Below are 26,008 nucleotides of genomic sequence, written 5' to 3'. Positions count from 1 at the left end.
TTGAAACAGAGTCATTGCCCCATTATTTTTTAATGTGCTGTTCTAAACAATTATAAATAGGCAAATATAAAGTTAGTGTTTGAATCCCATTAAAAAGAAAAGATGAAAATAAAACAGAAATAAACGTCCCAGGAGAAAGATGGAGCGTTCCTTAGGAAAGACCATTTTTGGCTCCTGTCTCAATGGTTTATAGCATGAAAAGGAATAAAAGATCCTCAGTGAATGTCAACAGTTAGGTAACATTTCAACTTCAAAAAGCCCGCGTGTTTTGATCCAAGATCAACTTATATTTAACTTTAACTCAGGGCTTCCACTTTGCATCTACAAATGCAGTCCAACTTTCACAAAACCGAGGTGATATGATGAACCTGACTAATGAGAAAGCATGATTTGCTTCTACGAGACTGCTTTATGTAACAGGACAATTGTGAACAGGTATTAGCACCTGGGTGAGAAGAGAGCCACTGCCCTAATGACACAGATATTTTGGCTAGTGGCTTTTCACTTGGTTTATCCTACTGATGAATGACAAAAGTACTAATGATTAAATGTATGAAGATGCTGGGTTAAGTATTGGTGACAATAGGAAAAGTTAGATGTAATCAGATGCTGACTTGCTGAATAAATTTTAGATTATATATCTAAGCATGATATAGGCTTTTTTTTTTTTTTGCGGTACGTGGGCCTCTCACTGTTGTGGCCTCTCCCGTTGTGGAGCACAGGCTCCGGACGCGCAGGCCCAGCGGCCATGGCTCACGGGCCCAGCCGCTCTGCGGCATGTGGGATCCTCCCAGACCGGGGCACGAACCCGTGTCCCCTGCATCGGCAGGCGGACTCTCAACCACTGCGCCACCAGGGAAGCCCGATATAGGTATTTTTTAAAGCATGCACCCATTTATTTACATTACCACTAGAAAAATTAACTTGATTTCTCTAACTCTGAACCATATCTTTTCCACTGAAGCAACTCTTTCATCATGAGATTTTGTTGTTGTTGTTGATAACAGGGAATTTATGAGGAAGGCAGCCATCATCTTATGGAAGAACAGACTATTCTGAACTTCAGAAAATATATTACTACAGAAATTGGTGTTCAGAAAATCAAGTGAAAATGGCTGTGAGTTTATATCTGTCCAATGGCATTTTTAACACTGAAAAGAATCAGAGCGGAGACAGAATCAGAGAGTCCTACACCAGCATATTTCTGCACGTTTTCTAGTAAACATAAGCACTCCACTGCCTTTATTTACATGGCCCTATTTTCATTCTACCTGTGTATTTTTAGGAAATTCAATAAAATATTTGCTCAAAAAGTATTCCGTACATGTGAAGGCCCGAGGTGCCAAGTCATACAAAGACCTGGATGCAAGAGAGGAGCAGGAAGTTGAATGGGTGAAAAGTGGTTGGGCAGAGAAGTACAAAAGGGAGGAAAAAAAAGCAGAATGACCCTTAACTTAAGAATGAGAGGAATCAGACCGCAACGTGAAAAGCAGAAACTATTTTCATAACTTCTTGTTCCTACCAATGGTGTCTTGATTATCTGAAACCTCTGGGAAGCTGCCTGTGCTCACTTACACTCAGGCAAGGAATGAAGGAGATGGGAGCCTGTTTGGAAGTTTTGGAAACATCCTCTTTGTGCAATTTCTGACTACCCATCTGTGTACTTCCCATCAGCCCCCATGCAACAAGCAACTACATTGTACTGAGAGTTCTTTCCGGTGTGTTTGAAACGATCGACTTAGTCTCCCTCAGGGATGCTGGTAGAGAGACAGGCCATCACAAGAGGATGCAGCTCCTCGTACCTTAGGAAGGGGCTCTAACTCAACAATCCATGTATACCCAAGAAATGCTCAGGGAGCTCCTTCAAGGGAATTCTGCAGTCAAACATGTTTATTAAACTGAAGTGATGTTCTTCTGAGCAGTGAGATCATCAGCCAGATGCTCTGCTTAAAGATAAGGCAAAGGGCTTCCCTGGTGGCGCAGTGGTTGAGAGTCCGCCTGCCGATGCAGGGGACACGGGTTCGTGCCCCGGTCTGGGAGGATCCCACATGCCGCGGAGCGGCTGGGCCCGTGAGCCATGGCCGCTGAGCCTGCGCGTCCGGAGCCTGTCCTCCGCAACGGGAGAGGCCACAACAGTGAGAGGCCCGCGTAACGCATAAAAAAAAAAAAAAAAAAAAAAAAGATAAGGCAAAATTTTAATCTGCCCCTTGATATCCTGTCTTCAATTTCCAGGCTGAGTTTCTGAGAATTGCCTTTGCCTCAGGAGAGCTTGCTACATGCTAAAAGAAGGCCGTAAGGACAAAGGGTTCCTGAGCATCTAAGCGTACCCTATATTCCTATTCGCAGAAACAGTATTTCACATCACTTGTCTCTCATTCAGCTGGCTCTGAAGTGGAAACACCCATCCGCCTGCGTGCACTGTGAGAAATTCCTAGGTTTTGTTTCATGAATTTTTCATGGAAAGCAAAACAGGATTTTCTTTTTTTTCACCAGGAGATCTTTTGAAACATCTTGAACTTGCTTTGGGTATTTAATTGGATCCGTTTCCTGTAATGTTGCTTTCCGCCCTCCTGTTCCTTCTCTTATCCAAACCCCAAAGCCTTCAGCCACTGGCCCATTCAGGGCTCTGGTTTGATAGCCCTGCAATTGGAGGGTGCGGTGGGAGAAGAGGCCTCATACCTTTGTTTTTCTGGTTCTCCCTAACACCCTGGTGGCCTACTTGGGTGTCCCACAAGCTCTCTGTGGAAAACAGTGTTTCCCATTTAGCAACAACTCCACCTAGCTCTTGAGCTATACTTAAGCAAGGGTGAGAGAGAGCTGCAATGATTGAAGCTGTGTTATGCCATGCAAGAGAAGCCATTTTCTCCCCATGGTGGTGGCCCACAAAGTAATTCTTGCTTTTGCACTGGCAAGCCATGGGGTAGAGGGAGTGAAGTCATGCTATTTTCCAGTGTAACAAAAATGTAATCAGTGTTCAAAGGTATATTCTCAAGGGAAATTTTCAACAAAGTTGAAAGGGTGTTTTTCTGGTTTTTTTTTTTAACCTAATAAAAAAGTATCCAAAAGAAAAATTGTTTACTTCCCAGGGCTTCTCAAAATATTAGATTATCTTTTTTGGTGAGGAAATGGAAATACATTCTATGCAACTCAGAGTATCCGTATCCTCGGAGAGGCAGAAAAGGATCACAGGCTTTCCTATTTCTTCTTCAAAATAGACACCGTCTTTTGTGTTTTGTAATATTTATAGAAAAATATGGATCAACTAGGTAGCCCAGCTTTTTAAGAATCTCAACTGTTTAGAGTGTTTCCCCGAAGCATGCTGAAGGGAGAGGCATGAATCTCAGCATTTGCATCTAGCATATTATGAGCTGAGTATACTTTCTTCTTCAATAATCAGTATGAGAAGCATTCAGGCTATTTTTTCTAAGTATGAAATCGCTAAAATTGAACACTCACACCCATCCGTAAAAGCACTGTGATATGAAAAACTACTGGGGTCTGGATTCCCTTACAACATTTCAAAGCCACCTTCCACCTCCATTCTAATACCATTGACCAGTTTTCTTTGTGCCCCATGGTACCCAATATCTGTGTCTATGGTTCAGTTAAATTTCTTATAACATTTTATTGTATAGATCATTATATTGGTTTGGTACATGTTTGTCTTCCATTTGAAAATATAAAGCCCTTAAGTTCCATAATGATGCCTCAATTGCTGTGGAACTTCCAGGGTCAAGGTCACATCTAGAACTTACAGATAATTGATAAGTGTTTATTGCAAGAAATAATGAATGAATGGAACCCAAAACTAATGTAAAGACCCCAAAATATTTATATTTTAAAAAATAAATTATATGTATATATTAAATTATATATATAATTTAAATTATATACAATATATGTTTAAAAATAAATTATATATATGCTTTAAAAGACATCAAAAAGATAAAGGAAGGCACTTTTGGTACAGAATTTTGAAAGGAGAAAAATAATTTCTTGGCCTTGTATGTGTACTTTCTGAAGAAACTCCCTTTTTGAGAAGCAAGCAATGCACATGTTTTTAATAAGATGGGGACATGAGGTGTGGTGGTAATGGGGAGGAGACAGCTGAGTCTGGGCCACCCTAGAGTCTGTGCTCAGAATAAGAGAGAAACCCCTTTCTAGGGTCCTCCTTCTTCACATTAGACCTTCTGCTCTGGGCTGCAACTTTCCCTTATTTTATCACACTTTTGCTAATGGAAAACCTTGTGTTTTTTGTAAAGGGCTAAAAACTTGAGGGCACCATATTTGCCTACTTTGAATTCTACTGGTTGAAATAAAATGTTTTCCTTCCCTCCATTTCATATACTCAGAGAAATGGACACACAGATGAAATGAACAATTGGTAGGATTCACAGATATTATTATAGCATAAAAGACTTCTCTGGCATCAGATTTATAGACATATGAGAGCAAATTTCTTTCAAACAAAACAAATAAAAATAAACATTGTGTAATACATATACCATATATATATGATGTCCACTATATATGTTGTACATCACTGTAAATTAGGTATTCCTTTAGGAGAACATTCATGTTTGTAATTAAGAATATTCAAAGTTGGGCATCCAAAGCTAGAAGAGATCTATGAATTGCAAAAAGCATGCTGTTATCCCAAAGAGAGATTTTATAAATAGAAGATTTTGTGTATAAGCCTATTTATCTGCAGCCTAGTAAAGAGTTGAGCACTGTCTAGAGAATGTGATCTAAGTAGGCAAACAATTCAGATAATGTAAATTGCAGTTTGAGGCCTAAAAAATACAGAAAACATGTTTAGTCTAAAAAAATATAGAGACCTAAAATGGCATGTAAATTCCGAGAAACATTTTTCTGAGACTGGGCAATATGGAAACACTGACGTATAAATTAAAATCAAAGAGACTTTGCCGTTTAAAATGGTGTGTCAAGGAAACCACTCCTAATGGCTTGTCCCAAGCTCCCATTTAATTCCCACGGACACATGCAAAATGAAAACAAAGGCAATTATCTATTGCTAGAGTTAGGGACGATTTTCATAAATGGAGCGAATCTGAAAAAAACACAAAAATTCAGAGCCTAGCCATATTTTTACCTCTTGAAAAAGAGCAGCTTTATTTACCTAGAAGGAGAGGAGAAGACCCTTTTATGGCCATCCAGGTCAGTGACCCAGCGCCCTTTACTAATTAGAAAAGAGGCCATTTCCCTTCTCCTAGGCAGATGGTGTCTTCTCTGAGACCAGCAGAGTACTATATCCCCAACCACATGTTTGTTTTGAAGCTATATATCCCAGAAAAATAAAGGAGCAATAAAGATGTACTGGCGATTGCACGTTGCTTCCTGGGTGAACAGAGATAGGGAGAAGTCAATGGCAGTATTTGCTGGCAGGATGGTGTCATGAATGCCATTGGTTTAATGTGTGAAAGAACATCTGTTGGTGTGGGAACCTGACGGTTTTCACTAGCTTTGCTGCCCTTCAAGGTCTTATGTTGTTGAGAGAAAATTAATGAAAGAAGATCCACACAGAGACATGTGCATTAGCATAAAGTGTTGAAATATAAGGACAAAGGAAAAGCATCCTATTAAATATCTAAACAGAAAACACAGGTTAGCTACAAGAAGGATGAAATCCGGTTGGCTTTTTTTTTAAATGAGAAAGGTCTGAGGTAATAGAACCATAGCCACACACATTTTTCATGAAAAAGTGTGGTCTGTGAACTAAAAGTTTGATATCCCAGCTAAGATGCTTCCAGTGTGAGAAGGCAACAGAATATTTCTTCATATGTCAGGTCTAAAAACAAACAAACAAGAGTCACATGTCCTTCTGGAAAATATTAGAAGGCATAGTGGTCAAGATTTAATTCAAAAATAAAAACCTAACTATTGGAAAGTATTCTATGAAAGAATGGTGGCTCGACTTCCCTGGTGGCACAGTGGTTAACAATCTGCCTGCCAATGCAGGGGACACGGGTTCGATCCCTGGTCCAGGAAGATCCCACATGCTGTGGACCAACTAAGCCCATGCACCACAACTACTGAGCCTGTGCTCTAGAGCCCACGAGCCACAACTACTGAGCCCATGCACCACAACTACTGGAGCCTACGCACTCTAGGGCCCATTTGCCACAACTGCTGAGCCCACATGCTGCAACTACTGAAGCCCACGTGCCTAGAGGCCATGCTCTGCAACAAGAGAAGCCACCGCAATGAGAGGCCCGTGCACTGCAATGAAGAGTAGCCCCTGCTCGCCGCAACTAGAGAAAGCCTGTGTGCAGCAACTAAGACCCAACACAGCCAAAAATAAACTTAAAAAGAAGAATGGTGTTAGAACCACAATAAGATATCACCCCACATCTGTCAGAATGGCTATTATCAAAAAAGGACCCAAAAAACAAGTGTTGGCAAGGATGTGGGGAAAAGGGAACCCTCGTGCACTGTTGGTGGGAATGTAAATTGGTGCAGCCACTGTGGAGAACAGTATGGAGCTTTCTCAAAAACTAAAAATAAAACTACCATATGATCCAGCAATCCCACTTCTGGGGTTGCTTATCTGAAGAAAACAAAAACACTAATTTGGAAAAATATATGCATCCCTATGTTCAGTGCAGGATTGCTCACAATAACCAGAATATGGAAACAACCTAAGCGCCCATTGACAAATGAGTGAATACAGAAGATGTGGTATATGTGTATACAATGAAATATTACTTAGTCATAAAAAAGAATAAAATCTTGCCATTTGAAACAACATGGATGAAGTTGAGAGCATGATCTTCTTCATCCAATTTGCTCATTTCTACCATCACATCCTTAGCCCAAGTATCCATCATTCTTCCCACCTCTGACTGCTTCTATAACTTCCTAATTGATCTCCCTAACTTTTATCTTAGCCTCCTTTGATAGACTCTTCATGCAGCAACCATAAGACATGGCACCATCCTTAAAATTCTCCAATTGCTACCCACTGCTCTTGGAACAGAATTCTGACTCCTTTGTGTGTTCTAAGAAGCCCTGCATGTTCTGGTCCCCGCCTATTGCTCCCACCTTACCCTGAATTTAGCATGCCCCTCTCAGCCTTTGCCGTCTTCAGTTTCCAAGACTTCACAAAATATTGGAATAATATAATGAACACATTTGCATCAACATGTGTACCTCTCTACACTCTAGTTACTACGGGACAGTTGGAATAAATGTTGGGTCTAACTGGATAGAAAGTTAAAGGATAATTACAATATTAATAAAACAAGATGAGTGAAATAGCTGAGGGAAGTTAAGAGGTACAAACTTCTAGTTACAAAATAAATGAGCCATGGGGATGAAATGTACAATGTGGAGAATATAGTCAACGGTAATGTAATGCTTTGTTGGTGACAGATCATTACTATACTTAATGTGATGATCATTTTAACATGCATAGAAATATTGAATCACTATGTTGTGTACCATGGGGAACTAATATAGTGTCGTAGGTCAATTATACTTCAACAAACAAACAAAAAACTCATAGAAAAAGAGATCAGATTTGTGGTTACCAGAGGTGGGGGGTGGAGGAGGGGGAATTAGATGAAGGTGGTCAAAAGGTACAAGCTTCCAGTTATAAGAAAAATAAGTACTAAGGATACAAGGTACAACATGATTAATACAATTAACACTGTTTTATGTTATACATGAAAGTTGTTAAACGAGTAAATCCTAAGAGTTCTCATCACAAGGAAAAATATTTTGTTCAGTTCTTGTATTTTATATCTTATGTGAGATGAGGAAAGTTCACTAAGCTTATTGTGATAATCATTTCATGATGTAAGTCAAATCATTATGCTGTACACCTTAAACTTATACAGTGCTATATGTCAATTATATCTCACAAAAACCTGAAAGACAAAAAACTTATTCAAACAAGGGCAAAATTTGTCAACTGTCACCAAAAGTCTATAAAAAATAAGGCCATAGGGCTTCCCTGGTGGCGCAGGGGTTGAGAGTCCGCCTGCCGATGCAGGGGACACGGGTTCATGCCCCGGTCCAGGAAGATCCCACATGCCACAGAGCGGCTGGGCCCATGAGCCATGGCCGCTGAGCCTGCACGTCTGGAGCCTGTGCTCCGCAACGGGAGAGGCCACAACAGTGAGAAGCCCGCGTAATGCAAAAAAAAAAAATAATAATAATAAGGCCATAGTTGTAAATACTTTTATTAAAAATAAAGACTAAAAATAAATTTTAAAATGGGCAGAAGATCTAAATAGACGTTTCTTTGAAGAAGACATACAAATGGCCAAAAGGCACATGAGAAGATGCTCAACATCGTTAATTATTAGAGGTATGCAAGTCAAAACTACCGTGAGGTACCAACTCACACTGGTCAGAATGACCACCATCAAAAAGTCTACAAAAAATAAATGCTGGAGAAAAGGGAACCCTCCTAACTGTTGATGGGAATGGAAATTGGTACAACCACTATGGAGAACTGTATGGAGGTTCCTTAAAGAACTAAAAATAGAACTAACATATGACACTGCAATTCCACTCCTGGGCATAAATCCAAAGAAAATTGCAATTCAAAAAGATACATGCACCCCAATGTTCATTGCAGCAATATTTACAATAGCCAAGGCATGGAAGCAACCTAAATGTCCATCGACAGATGAATGGATAAAGAAGATGTGGTATAGATAGATACATAGATACATAGATATTGGAGTGGAATATTACTTAGTCATAAAAAAGAATGAAATAATGCCATTTGCAGCTACTTGGATGGACCTAGAGATTATTATAATAAATGAAGTAAGCCAGACAGAGAAAGACAAATATCATACAATATTGCTTTTATGTGGAAACTAAAAAAAAAAAGATACAAATGAACTTATATACAAAACAGAAATAGACCCACAAACATAGAAAAAAAACTTGTGATAACCAAAGAGGAAAGGTGGGGAGGGATCAATTAGGAGTTTGGGATTAACAGGTACACACTACTATATATAAAATAGATAACCAACTAGGACCTACTGTATAGCACAGAGGACTATACTTAATATTCTGTAATAACCTATAAGGGAAAAGGATCTGAAAAAGAATATATATAGCTGAATCACTTCGCTATACACCTGAAACTAACACAACATTGTAAATCAATTGTACCTCAATAAAAAAATAATAATTAGTTAATTTTAAAAGTCACACACAAAATATTAGAAAAATGTAATGCTATTTTAAAAGGGTAAATTCTTAGAACTATAAATTATATCATTTCCATTTCTGCTTATTTAAAAAAAAACTAAGAAGAAGCAAAAAAAAAAAATGAAAACAGAAAAAACTATAAAAATTCAATCAAGGAAAAATTAAATGGAATAACAAATTTATTGTGAGAAAGAAGATATAGGAACAGATAGGGATGAATTATTTAAATTTTTAAAAAACTTTTAGATTGTAGAAAACGCTATGGTAATAAAATTTAAATCTTAATATTTAGTGCTGGTTCCACAGGGAGATGTTCAGTGGTATTTGGTGAATACACAAATTGTGTAGAAATATATTACTTGTCTTAAGAAATAGAAAGCCTGAAAAGAGCAATAACCATGGGGGGAGTGGTGGAAAGAGAATACTTTATTCTATCAAAGAATTAACTCAAATTCCCAAACCCTTTCATTCAGTAAAACTGAGCACTTACTGTATGCCAGGAACTACTCTAGACACTGGGACTATATCCACTCTTCCACACCAAAAAATAACCCTGTCGTTATATAGTTTCATTCTTTTCCTAGTATCAACCTGTTAACAGATACTAGAATACTAAAAATATTAGATACTATTTTTTAAATTGAGCATATGATAAGCTTGCCTTTACAAGTCAAATCTGTAGAGAAGATTTATTCAATAAATGGTGCTAAGAAAATTTGTTACCTCTTTTTAAGTAAAGTTCCTAGCTATTACATATGCCAAAGAAATGGTAGATGGAATGATAAATTTGATGTGTCAAAAAATTTTAAAGGCAATCATTAATATCAAGAAGAAATTTTTTTTTCTGCATACCAGGCACTTTATTTATTTATTTTTTGACATCTTTATTAGAGTATAGTTGCTTTACAATGTTGTGTCAGTTTCTGCTGTATAACAAAGTGAATCAGCTATACGTATACATATATCCCCATATCCCCTCCCTCTTGAGTCTCCCTCGCACCCTCCCTATCCCACCCGTCTAGGTGGTCACAAAGCTGATTTCCCCGTGCAATGTAGCTGCTTCCTACTAGCTATCTATTTTACATTTGCTAGTGTATATATGTCAATGCTACTCTCTCAATTCGTCCCAGTTTACCCTTCCCCAAGAAGAAATTTTTGATGAACTTTTATCTGAATTCAGTACTCAGAACTTCTAAGTTTAACTGCAACAAAAGAAATCACAGAGCAAAAAAAATATGCTAGAGTTAATTAGATAAAAACACGGAACTTCAAAAATGTATAAACAAAATTAAAACCAAACTAAAAGAATCTTGCCATAAATATGACAATAGTCAATGTTCTTATAATATACAAATTTATTCAAAAAATCAATAAAACAGGGCTTCCCTGGTGGCGCAGTGGTTGGGAGTCCGCCTGCTGATGCAGGGGACACGGGTTCGTGCCCCAGTCTGGGAAGATCCCACATACAGCGGAGCGGCTGCACGCGTGAGCCATGGCGGCTGAGCCTGCACGTCCGGAGCCTGTGCTCCGCAGCGGGAGAGGCCACAACAGTGAGAGGCTGGCGTACCGCAAAAAAAAAAAAATCAATAAAACAAACCCTAACCACCATGACAGGGAACTAGTTTAAAGACCGCAAACAGAAAGGGAAGCTCATTGAGGTAATGCTACTAATGTTTCTTCCTGTAACCAATACTGGTGCTGGTCAGAGTTCGTTTTTTCTTAAAATCTTCAGCATTGAAAATGCCACTCATTGTTTCCAGATAGAAGGCAGTTTTGAAATGTAAAACTGAAATGGTTAACTAAATGTTGAGATCACAGAACTTTCCGTTGTTGGGTGAGCCGTAGCTTACACATACGGGAAGAATTGCATTTGGGAAGAAATATCCAAGTAATATTTATAAGTGAAGGACTCTGAGCCATCAGTTGAAACTAAGAAAGGGTTATAACAATCATTGTATGCTGCTCCCTGAATTAAGATCCCAATATATTGCTGTGGGCAAAAGGAGCAATAAAATACCAAAGACATCAAAGGTGAAAATGTCATTCAAAACAAGAGTGGACAGTCCCTATATACTATATGCAGTACTAATGGTCACTGACCCTCCAGAAAAAAGGGAAAGAGGATGATCTTGGGGTTTGGGAGGCTTATGAAAATAAACTTTAGAAAGCAAGATTCTTTCTCACAGGTGCAAAATTAAAACAATAATAATAAATGTCCTATGTGTTTACTGTGAGCCAGGCAGTGTGTTAAGTTTGTTCAATATATTTTCCCATTTGGTCTTCCCAACCAGCTTACGAGGGAGGCATTGTCCCAACCCATGTTACAAGGGAGGAAATGGTTCTCTGAGCTTGAGATCACACAGCTGGGACCGCCAAGGTGGGCCTGTCTGACTCCAGAACACATGCTCTTAGCTGTCAGCATCTTTCGGCTGTGGAAACAAGCAATATGGACTTGTCTACGCATATTAGACCTAGGAGACACTCCTTGAAATTTCAAAGAGGAAAACCCAAGGTCAAGTAGTCTGATCCATGGTAGCACCAGTGGAATTTCCTTCCCTGAGAGGCAGAGAAGGATGAAACACATGGTATTCAAAGAGGGAGTTATTCATCCATTTCTTCACCCTTGCAACAAATAGTTTTTGAGGCCCCACTATGCTCCAGGCACTGTGCTAGGCACTGAAAGGTAAATTCAGAATTGATTTCAGAGGCAGAAAGGAATGCTTGGGGTGGGCATTCTCAGCTTTCTTCGACTGAACTCGTGGCAGGCAAGCATGCTTTAAAAAGAGAAGCCTTCACTTGCACTGGCATAGTAAACACGATAAACCACAAACTCTGACCCGTGTCCTTCTGTCTAAATTTAACCCATGAGTGTTTTGAGAGGTAGAACATTTGGACTATGGGTATGGTTTTCTGAACACTTGAAGAAAATAGCACTAGGTCATAATTTTGGAGTGGTAAGATGCAGCCTCCTTTTTAAATGTGAAATCTGCTGAGATTCATTACATATTTATTCCTATATTCCCAGTGACTAACAAAATAATTTTAGAGCTGGTTTATTTTTTACTATGATTTATTTTATATTAGCAATGCTTCCTAATCTTTATCTTCAAGTTTCTCCATCCTCTCTCTCATGATGTCGACTTTGGGATTATTGTAATATGCCCTCTATAGAGCCTGGGAAGAGAGCATCGGTTTTCCTTATCAGCACATGGAAGAGAGGGATTGTATGGGGTGGAGGTGTTCTTAAAAGCATTGTATTCTATATGAGCAAATAAAATCAGGATATTTTCCATCATTAAATATTCTCTTATAAAGTATAAGAAGTTAATTCCACCGACTGAGTTTGATCCTAGATGAGAAAATCTTCCAACTTGGAAATTTCATGTTTGTATAACCCGCTTACTTGGAAAAGAATGGCTTTATGTTTACTACCCGACAAAAGCCTAAGTGTAGAACAACAGACTCCCCGAGGGACGCTCCGGCTCGTCATTACAGAGGTGAGGCTGGAGCCCAAGAGGAAGGAAACAGATTGCACTGCTCATGAGCATGACCTAGTGGTGGGTTCACTGAGTGGCATTTATGGCAGTAAGAAAAGGCTACTTGTCTGATTTCCAAGTGTCAGGGTAAGGGAAGTGTATGCAGCTGTTGTTCACAGAGAGGTGAAGAACAGGAAAGAATAGATTCTTCGAAAGAAAGCATAAGTAAGAGGACATTCACAATCTCTTAATATTAAGCCATTGGATCTCCCCACTGTCTTCAGGAACCCAGAACCATCAAAAGCACTTCTTTGCATAAGTAAACAGAATGTTCTTACTGATTCTTCACAAGGAACCAAAAATGATAAACTTTGCCTCATACTGGCTCCCAAACCATTGTGGGGAGTTTATTTAGACTGTGAGACACTTAACACAGCTTATCATGGGAAGCATGGCTTGCCATACACAGTTCATCAGGGGATCACTGGCCAGTGTGCAGTTATATTGCTAAATAATGTAATACGAGTGGGATGCATCAACACTAGACAAAATGTAAAAATGCTATGTTATGTTTTATAGCCAAACATGTATCTCTATATATAAAATTACATATTTTAAGTATATGTATTACATATTATACATATGTATGTGTGTGTGTGTGTGTGTGTGTGTGTATATATATGCCACAGGCCCTCTCTAGTCCTTTGACATCATGGCTTTGCATGCCTGTCAACATTCTGATTAAAGTTGACTACATGGCAAATTATCTGAAGCACTTTTTATAAACTCTCAATGATAAGTGTTTCATCTTAAACACATTATTATTGATATAACGGGTAATATTTTGTTCCCATCAGATATTATAGAACTAGACACTTCCTACCCATTATTGTAAACTTACTACAATATTCTTATAATTGGTCTCAGTAATTTGAGGGAATAAATAAGGCCAGAAATGCTAATATTATAGTTCTGCTTTAAAGAAAAAAAAGTTGAGTCTTAAATGCCTCCTTTGAAAATCATATTGCATAAGTTTGCGTATTATCTTCATAAGGCTCATCTATACATATCAGAAAATCCCTTCTCCTTTAAGCTAATTTGTGCTGGGTTTTTCTGTCCTTGCAGCATAAATTATTCTAGCTAATACAGGACATTATGAATCTTCCTTTCTTATAATAATCGGAGAATAGGAGACTGAGGCCCGGATCACACAGTATACTTATGACTAAGTGGAGACTAGAACCCAGGTCTCTGTACACCTAGTCCAAACCCTTTTTGATAAATCATACTCTATCCTATACTTTCAATGCTGCCACTTTCATTTCTAATCAGAGATGTGATCATTTAAAAAGTCTCTTAACAGTTCATGGGTTTACTATTTAATAATAAGTTTGAGTATGTAGGCAAGATGACTAAACAATTATTTAAATTTATATAGATATGTTGTTTGTAAATATTTTCTCCAAAGTGATCTACAGATTCAATACAATCCCAGTCAAGATCTCAATGGCATTTTTTGCAGAAATAGAAAAACAATCCTAAAATTCATATGGAAAGATAAAAGATCCCAGGTAGCCAAAGCAATTTTTAGCAAAAAGAACAAAGCTGGAGGCTGATTCCAAATATATTACAAGCAAATAAAAAATGTTTCAGATAATTTACCATGTAGTCAACACTAATCAAAATGTTGACAGGCATTCAAAGCCATGTTATCAAAGGACTATAGAGGGGCTTAGGCATATAAATATATATAATACACGAATTTATTTGTAATATGTAATTACACATATATGATACATGTTTGACTATAAAACATTATTGAATAATATTCCATTGTGTTTATATATGCTTAACATCAGAAAAATGCAAATCAAAGCCACAATATCACCTCATACCTGTCGAGATGGATATTATCCAAAAAACCAAAGATAAGTGTTGCGGAGGATGTGGAAAAAAGGAAACCCTTGTACGCTGTTGGTGAGACTATGCAGCGGTGCAGTCATTATGGAAAACAGTATGGCAGTTACCCAAAAACTAAAAATAGAACTACCATGCAATCAATCTAGTAATCCCAGTCCTCGGTATATATCCAAAGGAATTGAAATCTGTATTTCAGAGAGATACTTGCACTTCATTGCAACATTATTCACAATAGCCAGGACATGCAAACAACCTAAGTGTCTGTCATGGGTGAATGGATTTTAAAAATGTGAGATAAGTCTTCCCCGGTGGCGCAGTGGTTGAGAGTCCGCCTGCCGATGCAGGGGACGTGGGTTCGTGCTCTGGTCCGGGAAGATCCCACATGCCGCGGAGTGGCGGGGCCCGTGAGCCATGGGCGCTGAGCCTGCGCGTCCGGAGCCTGTGCTCTGCGACGGGAGAGGCCACAACCGTGAGAGGCCCGCGTAACGCAAAAAAAAAAAAGTGAGATAGATAGATAGATACACATACACACATAAACACACACATACACACACACACACACACACACAATGGAATATTATTCTTTTTTAAGAAAGGATTCCTGCCATTTGCATCAACATAAATGCACCTATCACTTATGCTAAATGATATGTCAGCCACAGAAGGACAAATACTACAAGACAACACTTATGTGATGGATCTAAAATAGTCAAACTCACAGGAGAAGAGAGTAGAATGATGGTTGCCAGGGCTGGTGGAAGGGGGAAACAAAATGCCAAAGGGCACAAAGTTTCAGTTGTGCAAGATGAATAAGTCTTAAGAGATCTACTATATAGCACTGTGCCTATAGTTAATAATACCATACTGGATAATACTTAAAATTTGCTAAGAGAGTAGATCTTATGGGTAATGTTCCTATCACAAAAAAAAATTAATAAATAAACGGGGCAGGAAGAAACTCTTGGAAGTGACAGACATGTCTATGGATAGATTGTGATGACGGTTTCACAGGTGTATACTTATCTCCAAACTCATCACATTGTATATATTAAATAAGTACAGCTTTTTGTACATCAATCATACCCCAATAGGGTGGTTTAAATATATATTTTTAAATATTTAATTTAATATTATTCAATATTAATTAAATGTACTTAATGCATATTTAAATATATATACATATTCATGTGTACATATACACATACATAGCCAAATTACAATGGCCCCTACTTCACTATCTCAATGCCTCTGTCCTCGACATATATACACACTTCAAAGCCTCTCCAGTTTTTTCTGGGCTCCCAACATTGAAAACCAGATTGTCAGCTGTAGTCACTATCAAGTGGCATCAAGACATGTTCTCCTCCTTTGCTCTGGCTTCTCCTTGACCATGTCCACTGTCCTCCAGCAACAAAGCCTTCATCCACACCAAGGCGCAGATGGAGGCTCAGGGAGAGAGAGGTTACACACCCCCAGCATATGGGTGCCAGCCCCTGGCGCTTGCACAAACTAATTCACCACTTAGCTTCAGTCCAGTGCCTGGCACATCAAAGATCTTGGTGTTACTCACTGGATACATGTGAACAGTGTCGGGGGTGGACTGGAGACCAGAGGGGACAGTGATTCAGGGACTACTAGACAGTTGGAAGAGTCCTTGAGCACTAAACCAAGACACCAGCCAATGAGGCCAATTTTGAGAAATAGTTCTGAGACAGAATCACCAAATATTTGCAAAGGAGTTCTCCTCTCACCTTTCAGGAAGAGAGATGGTTGGAAAACATGGATGTCAAATAGACAACCAACCAAATGTCCAAAACAGGTTTTTACCAATTCTGATCTTCTACTATCCTGAAGTCCTTGGTTCTTATCAAATATATTCAAAACCAAGAGTCATCCACATGGTCAGCCTCCCCCAGGACAGCCGGTGTTTCAGGAGACTTAGTGACTCTAGAAAGCCTTCAGGAAAACAAAGGTACAGATAGCTGAAGAAGAGTCAATAAGAAGTTTCAGAGAGATTTCCTATGTGGAAGCATGGCAGATGGGAAACTTAGGAGGCTGGGTTACAGAATCAAGAGTTCAGAACCCAGGACATGAGAGTACGTGAGAAGAAACACTTAGATAAGAGCTAGGGTGGAATGCTTGGGTGGATCATCTAGCTTTAAATAATAATGACCATAAAAGTAGTAAAAGCAATTACTATCTTTTATTGCAAACTCATATGTTCTGGGCAGTATACCACCTGCTTTATATATGATAATATATTTATTTCTCACAACTAGTATGTGAGGCAAATAATATCATCCTATTAGAGATAAGAATTGAGATTCAGAAAGATGAAGAACCTTGTTCAAAGACGATTTTAAATACAGGACTTGTTTTACTTCAAAATGAAACAAATGATCCTGTCTGTGGACTTTTACCTTCAGTCTTTAGATGCTGAGAGAACTTAAATTGTTATCAGTTTAGAAAAATAAATTATACCACAATTTCTGTATTATCTCTTTTCAACCAATAAACTCAAAATAATTTACTGGGTATAATCCATATCTGATCTTAATAAAAATGAAAATACCACTTTGTGTGGGGGGAGAGATAAATTAGGAATTTGGGATTAACAGATACACATTACTATATATAAAATAAACCACAAGGACCTACTGTATAGCACAGGGAACTATATTCAATATCTTGTAATAGCCTATAATGAAAAGAATCTGAAAAAGAACATATATATACATATATATTCACAATATATACATATATATATATAACTGAATCACTTTGCTGTACACGCGAAACATTGTAAATCAACTATACTTCAATAAAAAAGTAAATAAATAAAATTTTTAAGAAAAAAATACCACTTTGATACATACTTTTTTCTTTCTCATGTATTCTTCCTTCATAAATTCCTCTTTGAAAAAAGACCACTTGGGCTTCCCTGATGGCGCAGTGGTTGGGAATCCACCTGCCAACGCAGGGGACAGGGCTCGAGCCCTGGTCTGGGAAGATCCCACATGCCGTGGAGCAACTAAGCCCATGAGTCACAACTTCTGAGCCTGTGCTCTAGAGCCAACAAGCCACAACTACTACTGAAGCTCGTGCGCCTAGAGCCCGTGCTCCACAACAAGAGAAGCCACCACAGTGAGAAGCCCGTGCACCTCAACAAAGAGTAGCCCCTGCTCACCGCCACTAGAGAAAGCCCGCACGCAGCAACAAAGATCCAACGCAGCCAAAAATAAATAAATATATATATATATTTTAAAAATCACTTGGGTATTATAAGTGGTTCCACCACACTTATCCCTAATTCAGAAAGATGTGACTTGCCTTCCTGTTGTCCTTGAGTTTTCAAACTCACCAGCAAAAATAAGAACATGAATCTGATTATGAATTATTTCTGTTCCCACAACCAAACCTTATGTAGTTTTTCAAATCCCTATACTATTCAAATATTCTTTGGAAATATAGAAGGCTATTAAATAGTTTCTGGTACCAATTCCAATGTGGGGAGAGGAGGTGTTCCTCATACCAACAAGCAATTCTTTGGACACCAGATGAATGTCCTACAATTCAACTCCATTCTGACACTATCTACCCAAAGAAAGCATCAGATTCGACAGGTTAAGGCTCCATCCTACAAGGCTCCCACTCCACCCCCCACTTCAGATGCCAATCGCAAGCCCAGGTTGTCACCCGTGCCTCTCACCAACTGGATATAGATTGGAAGTTCCCAAGACCCTCTTCTTGGGTTCAAGTAATTTGCTAGAGTGGCTCACATAATTCAGAAAAACATCTTACTTACTAGACCACCAGTTTATTATGAAAGAATATAACTCAGGAACAGCCAGATGGAAGAGACATACAGGGCAGAGCATGGCGAAAGAGTGTTGAGCTCCCGTGCTCTCTGAAGGCACATAATTCTCCCTGAATCTCCACTTGCTCACCAACCCAGAAGCTCTCAGAAGCCTGTCCTTTGGGGTTGTTACTGAGGTTTCACTGCATAGGCATGATTAATTAAATCATTGGCCACTGGTGATTAATTCAACCTCCAACCCCTCTCCCCTACCCAGAGGTCAGGGGGTGGGACGGAAAGCTCCAACTCTCTAATCATGTGATTGATTCTCCGGGCAACCAGCCCCCATCTGTAGGTGCTTTCTGAAAGTTACCTCATTAATGTAACAAAAGACACCTTTATCACTCTACACACTTAGGAAATTCCAAGGGTTTTGGGAGCCAGGAACTGTGGACAAAGACAAAATATATGTGAGAAATATATTTTGGTCATCTGAATGACCAAACATGTATTTCGTATAAATCACAATATCATAGCTATTTAATACAGAAATTCAAAACTACATGTTAGAGGAATGTAATAGCAGTTAAGAGTCTTGACATTCAATGTGAATCAAAGAAACAGGAGTTTCTCACTTCAGATGTCAGATCTGTATCAAGACAATTGTGCAAGAGGGAAGAGATATGGGAACATATGTATATGTATAACTGATTCACTTTGTTATAAAGCAGAAACTAACACACCATTGTAAAGCAATTATACTCCAATAAAGATGTAAAAAAAAAAGACTCTTAATTGAACAAATTTACAGGTTATTATCAAGGGAAACGTAAGCAGTGTAGAGCCATAAACACAGGATTTGATTTGACTACAAGAGTGAGATCTCAAATTCCTTGTTAATAATAGAGTGAAACTAACAATCCACTGAGCTACGCTACCTTCTAGGAGAATAAAAAGTGAGTGGTTTATTATTTTAAGGAAAAGGTACTTTGGTGACACACACTTTTCTTCCCAGATATAAATCACCTTTAGCTTTCTAAATCATTACTGCCTCCAAATTAAGATTCTAGAGCAGGGGGAGTGATAGGAACCTACAGAGGATCTCTGAATATGAGACAAAAGCCAGATACAGATGGGTATGAACCAAATAAATACTCAGTTTTTATAATACATGGGTGAGCTGAGGCTCTGGGAATTTGGGGGATCTCTGGAGAATGTAACTTTGGATCAGAGGAGTTTCCAGAAATGCATTCTGCTTTGCAACCACCACGGAGGGGAGAATTCCTAAAGATGTAGGAACCCATGTTTTTTGTTTTTAATTTTATTGGAGTACAGTTGCTTCACAATATCATGTTTGTTTATACTGTACGGCAAAGTGAATCAGCCATATGTATACATATATCCCCTCTTTTTTGGACTTCCTTCTCATTTAGGTCACCACAGAGCACTGAGTAGAGTTCCCCGTGCTATACAGTAGGTTCTCATTAGTTACCTATTTTATACATAGTATAATAGTGTATCTATGTCAATCCCAATCTCCCAATTCATCCTCCCCCCCTCCCCCTTGGTATCTACAGGTTTGTTCTTTAAATCTGTGTCTCTATTTCTGCTTTTTAAATAAGATCATCTATGCTAATGTGAGCAGTGCAGGGCAAGCACTTCCAGAATTGCATAAAACTAAATTATCGTCAGTGACCAGTGTGACTCTCTGAATGACTACAATCATCTAGAGGCTAGTATTTTCTCCTGTGCATTTCAAAACACCTGGAGTAGATGTTCTTTTGGAAGAGGAGAAGGTCAAGGTCAAAACAAGCTGCCCCGCCGGGAGACCTTCAAGATGGCGGAGGAATAATACATGGAGATCACCTTTCTCCCCACAAATACATCAGAAATATATCTACATGTGGAACAACTCCTACAGAACACCTACTGAACGCTGGCAGAAGACCTCAGACTTCTCACAAGGCAAGAAACTCCCCACATACCTGGGTAGGGCAAAAGAAAAAAGAAAAAACAGAGACAAAAGAATAGGGATGGGACCTGCACCAGTGGGAGGGAGCTGTGAAGGAAGAAAGGTTTCCACACACTAGGAAGCCACTTCGCGGGCGGAGACTACGGGTGGTGGAGGGGGTAAGTTTCAGAGCCACGGAGGAGAGCGCAGCCACAGCAGTGTGTAGGGCAAAGCGGAGAGATTCCCGCACAGAGGATCGGTTCCGACCAGCACTCACCAGCCCAAGAGGATTGTCCACTCACCTGTCGGGGCAGGTAGGGGTTGGGAGCTGAGGCTTGGGCTTCAGAGGTCAGATCCCCGGGAGAGGACTGGGGTTGGCTGCATGAACACAGCCTGAAGGGGGCTAGTGAGCCACAGCTAGCTGGGAAGGAGTCCTGGAAAAAGTCTGGAACTGCATAGGAGGCAAGAGACCATTGTTTCCAGGTGCGTGAGGAGAGGGGATTCAGAGCATCACATAAACAAGCTCCAGAGATGGGCACGAGCCGCGGCTGTCAGTGCGGACCCCAGAGACCAGCATGAGACGCTAAGGCTGCTGCTGCAGCCACCAAGAAGCCTGTGTGCAAGCACAGGTTGCTATCCACACCTCCCCTTCCAAGAGTCTATGCATCATGCCACTGCCAGGGTCCTGTGATGCAGGGACAACTTCCCCGCGAGAACACATAACACTTCAGTCTGTTGCAACATCACACCAGCCTCTGCCACCGCAGTCTCGCTCTGCATTCTGTACCCCTCCCTCCCCCCAGCCTAAGTGAACCAGAGCCCCCAATCAGCTGCTCCTTTAACCCTGTCCTACCTGAGCGAAGAACAGACGCCCTCAGGTGACCTACACGCAGAGGCGGGGCAAGTCCAAAGCTAAACCGCAGGAGCTGTGCAAACAAAGAAGAAAAAGGGAAATTTCTCCCAGAGGTCTCAGGAGCAGTGGATTAAATCTTCACAATCAACTTGATATACCCTGCATCTATGAAATAACTGAATAGACAACGAATCATACCAAAATTGAGGCAGTGGACTTTGGGAACAAATGTAGAGTTGGGGTTTGCTTTCTGCATCTAATTTGTTTCTGGTTTTATGCTAATCTTAGTTTAGTATTTAGAGTTTATTATCATTGGTATATTTGTTTATTGATTTGGTTGCTCTTCCATTTTTTTATATAAAGATATATTTTTCTTTCCTTTTTCTCTTTTCTGAGTGTGTATGTGTAGGTTTCTTTGTGTGATCTTGTCTGTATAACTTTGCTTTTACCATTTGTCCTAGGATTCTGTATGTCCTCTTTTTTTTTTAGTATAGCTTTTAGAGCTTGTTATCATTGGTGGATTTGTTTTATGGTTTGGTTGCTCTCTTCTTTCTTTCTTCTTTTTTTTATTACTTTATAATTTTTTTATTTTTACTAATTTTTTTATTTTAATAACTTTACTTATTTTTATTTATTTTTTCTTTCTTTCTTTCTTTTTTCTCCCTTTTCTTCTGAGCCATGTGGCTGACAGGGTCTTGGTGCTCCAGCTGGGTGTCAGGCCTGGGCCTCTGAGGTGGGAGAGCTCAATTCAGGACATTGGTCCACCAGAGACCTCCTGGCTCCACATAATATCAAACAGTGAAAGCTCCCCAAGAGATATCTATCTCAACGCTAAGACCCAGCTCCACTCAACAACCAGCAAGCTACAGTGCTGGATACCTATGCCAAACAACAAGCAAGACAGGAACACAACCCTACCCAATAGCAGACAGGCTGCCTAAAATCATAAAAAGGTCACAGACACCCCCAAAACACACCACCAGACCTGCCCACCAGTAAGACAGGATCCAGCCTCATCCACCTGAACACAGGCACTAGTCCACTCTACCAGGAAGCCTACACAACCCACTAAACCAACCTTAGCCACTGGGGGCAGACACCAAAAACAATGAGAATTACAAACCTGCAGCCTGCAAAAAGGAGACCCCAAAACAAGTAAGTTAAGCAAAATGAGAAGACAGAGAAATACACAGCAGATGAAGGATCAAGGTAAAAACCCACCATACCAAACAAATGAAGAGGAAATAGGCAGTCGACCTGCACACGAATTCAGAGTAATGATAGTAAAGGTGATCCAAAATCTTGAAAATAGAATGGAGAAAATACAAGAAATGTTTAACAAGGACCTAGAAGAACTAAAGAGCAAACAAACAATGATGAACAACACAATAAAGAAAATTAAAAATTCTCTAGAAGGAATCAATAGCAGAATAACTGAGGCAGAAGAACAGATAAGCGACCTGGAAGATAAAATAGTGGAAATAACTACCACAGAGCAGAATAAAGAAAAAAGAATGAAAAGAATTGAGGACAGTCTTAGAGACCTCTGGGACAACATAAAACACACCAACATTCGAATTATAGGGGTTTCGGAAGAAGAAGAGAAAAAGAAAGGGACTCAGAAAATATTTGAGGAGATTATGGTTGAAAATTTCCCTAATATGGGAAAGGAAATAGTCAATCAAGTCCAGGAAGTGCAGAGAGTCCCATACAGGATAAATCCAAGGAGAAACATGCCAAGACACATATTACTCAAACTATCAAAACTTAAACACAAAGAAAAAATATTAAAAGCAGCAAGGGAAAAACAACAAATAATATAAAAAGCAATCCCCATAAGGTTAAAAGCTGATCTTTCAGCAGAAACTCTGCAAACCAGAAGAGCGTGGCCAGACGTATTTAAAGTGATGAAAGGACAAAACCTATAACCAAGATTACTCTACCCAGGAAGGATCTCATTCAGATTTGACAGAGAAATTAAAACCTTTACAGACAAGCAAAAGCTAGGAGAATTGAGCACCCCCAAACCAACATTACAACAAATGCTAAAGGAACTTCTCTAGGCAGGAAACACAAGAGAAGGAAAAGACCTACAATAACAAACCCAAAACAATTAAGAAAATGGTAGTAGGAACATACATATCGATAATTACCTTAAATGTAAATGGATTAAATGCTCCCACCAAAAGACATAGACTGGCTGAATAGATACAAAAACAAGACCCATATATATGCTGTCTACGAGAGACCTACTTCAGACCTAGGGACAAATACAGACTGAAGGTGAGGGGATGGAAATAGATATTCCATGCAAATGAAATCAAAAGAAAGCTGGAGGGGCTTCCCTGGTGGTGCAGTGGTTGAGAGGCCACCTGCCGATGCAGGGGACACAGGTTCGTGCCCCGGTCCAGGAAGATCCCACATGCCATGGAGTGGATAGGCCCGCGAGCCATAGCCACTAAGCCTGCGCTTCCGGAGCCTGTGCTCCGCAACGGAAGAGGCCACAACAGTGAGAGGCCCGCGTACAGCAAAAAAAAAAAAAAAAGAAAGAAATCTGTAGTAGCAATTCTCATAACAGAAAAAATAGACTTTAAAATAAAGACTATTACAAGAGACAAAGATGGACACTACATAATGATCAAGGGATCAATCCAAGAATAAGACATAACAATGTAAATATTTATGCACCCAATATAGGAGCACCTCAATAAGGCAAATGCTAACATCCATAAAAGAGGAAATTGGCAGTAACACAATCATAGAAGAGGACTTTAACACCTCATTTTCACCAATGGACAGATCATCCAAAATGAAAATAAATTAGGAAACAAGCTTTAAATGATACATTACACAAGATGGACTTGATTGATATTTATAGGACATTCCATCCAAAAACAACACAATACACTTTCTTCTCAAGTGTTCCTGGAACATTTTCCAGGATAGATCATATCTTGGGTCACAAATCATGTGTTGCTAAATTTAAGGAAACTGGAACTGTATCAAGTATCTTTTCAGACCACAATGCTATGAGACTAGACATCAATTACAGGTAAAAAACTGTAAAAAACACAAGCACATAGAGGCAAGACAATACACTACTTAATAACCAAGAGATCACTGAAGAAATCAAAGATGAAATCAAAATATACCTAGAAACAAATGACAATGAAAACATGATGACCCAAAACCTATGGGATGCAGCCAAAGCAGTTCTAACAGGGAGGTTTATAGCAATACAATCCTACTTTAAGAAACAAAAAACATCTCAAATAAACAACCTAACCTTACACCTAAAACAATTAGAGAAACAAGAACAAAAAAACCCCAAAGTTAGCAGAAGGAAAGAAATCATAATGATCAGATCAGAAATGAATGAAAAGGAAATGAAGGAAACAATAGCAAATATCAATACAACTAAAAGCTGGTCCTTTTTGAAGTTAAAGAAAATTGATAAACCATTAGCCAGACTCATCAAGAAAAAAAAGGGAGAAGACTCAAATCAATAGAATTAGAAATGAAAAAGGAGAACAACTGACACTGCAGAAATACAAAGGATCAAGAGAGATTACTACGAGCAACTATATGCCAATAAAATGGACAATCTAGAAGAAATGGACAAATTCGTAGAAAAGCACAATCTTCCAAGACTGAACCAGGAAGAAATAGAAAATAGAAACAGACCAATCACAAGTAGTGAAATTGAGACTGTGATTAAAAATCGTCCAACAAACAAAAGCCCAGGACCAGATGGCTTCACAGGAAAATTCTATCAAACATTTAGAGAAGAGCTAACACCTCTCCTTCTCAAACTCCTTCAAAATATAACAGAGGGAGAAACACTCCCAAACTCATTCTACGAGGCCAACAACACCCTGATACCAAAACCAGACAAAGATGTCACAAAGAAAGAAAACTACAGGTCAATATCGCTGATGAACATAGATGCAAAAATCCTCAACAAAATACTAGCAAACAGAATCCAACAGCACATTAAAAGGATCATACACCATGATCAAGTGGGGTTTATCCCGGGAATGCCAGGATTCTTCAATATATGCAAATCAATCAATGTGATACACCATATTAACAAATTGAAGGAGAAAAACCATATGATCATGTCAATAGATGCAGAGAAAGCTTTCGACAAAATTCAACACCCATTTATGATAAAAACCCTCCAGAAAGTAGGCAAGAGGGAACTTAACTGCACATAATAAAGGCCATATTGACAAACCCACAGCCAAGATCTTTCTCAATGGTGAAAAACTGAAAGCATTTCCACTAAGATCAGGAAAAAGACAAGGCTGCCCACTCTCACAACTATTATTCAACATAGTTTTGGAAGTTTTAGCCACAGCAATCAGAGAAGAAAAAGAAATAAAAGGAATCCAAATTGGAAAAGAAGAAGTAAATCTGTCACTGTTTGCAGATGACATGATACTATACATAGAGAATCCTAAAGACGCTACCAGAGAAATACTAGAGCTAATCAATGAATTTGGTAAAGTAGCAGGATACAAAATTAATGCATGAAATCTCTTGCACACCTATACACTAATGAAGAAAAATCTGAAAGAGAAATTAAGTAAACACTCCCATTTACCATTGCAACAAAAAGAATAAAATACCTAGGAATAAACCTACCTAAGGAGACAAAAGACCTGTATGCAGAAAACTATAAGACACTGATGAAAGAAATCAAAGATGATACAAACAGAAGGAGAGATATACCATGTTCTTGGATTGGAAGAATCAACATTGTGAAAATAACTATACTACCCAAAGCAATCTACAGATTCAGTGCAATCCCTGTC

Source organism: Phocoena sinus, chromosome 5 (assembly GCF_008692025.1).
Source record: "Phocoena sinus isolate mPhoSin1 chromosome 5, mPhoSin1.pri, whole genome shotgun sequence".
Lineage (NCBI taxonomy): Eukaryota > Metazoa > Chordata > Mammalia > Artiodactyla > Phocoenidae > Phocoena > Phocoena sinus.
This window is presented reverse-complemented; position numbering follows the sequence as displayed.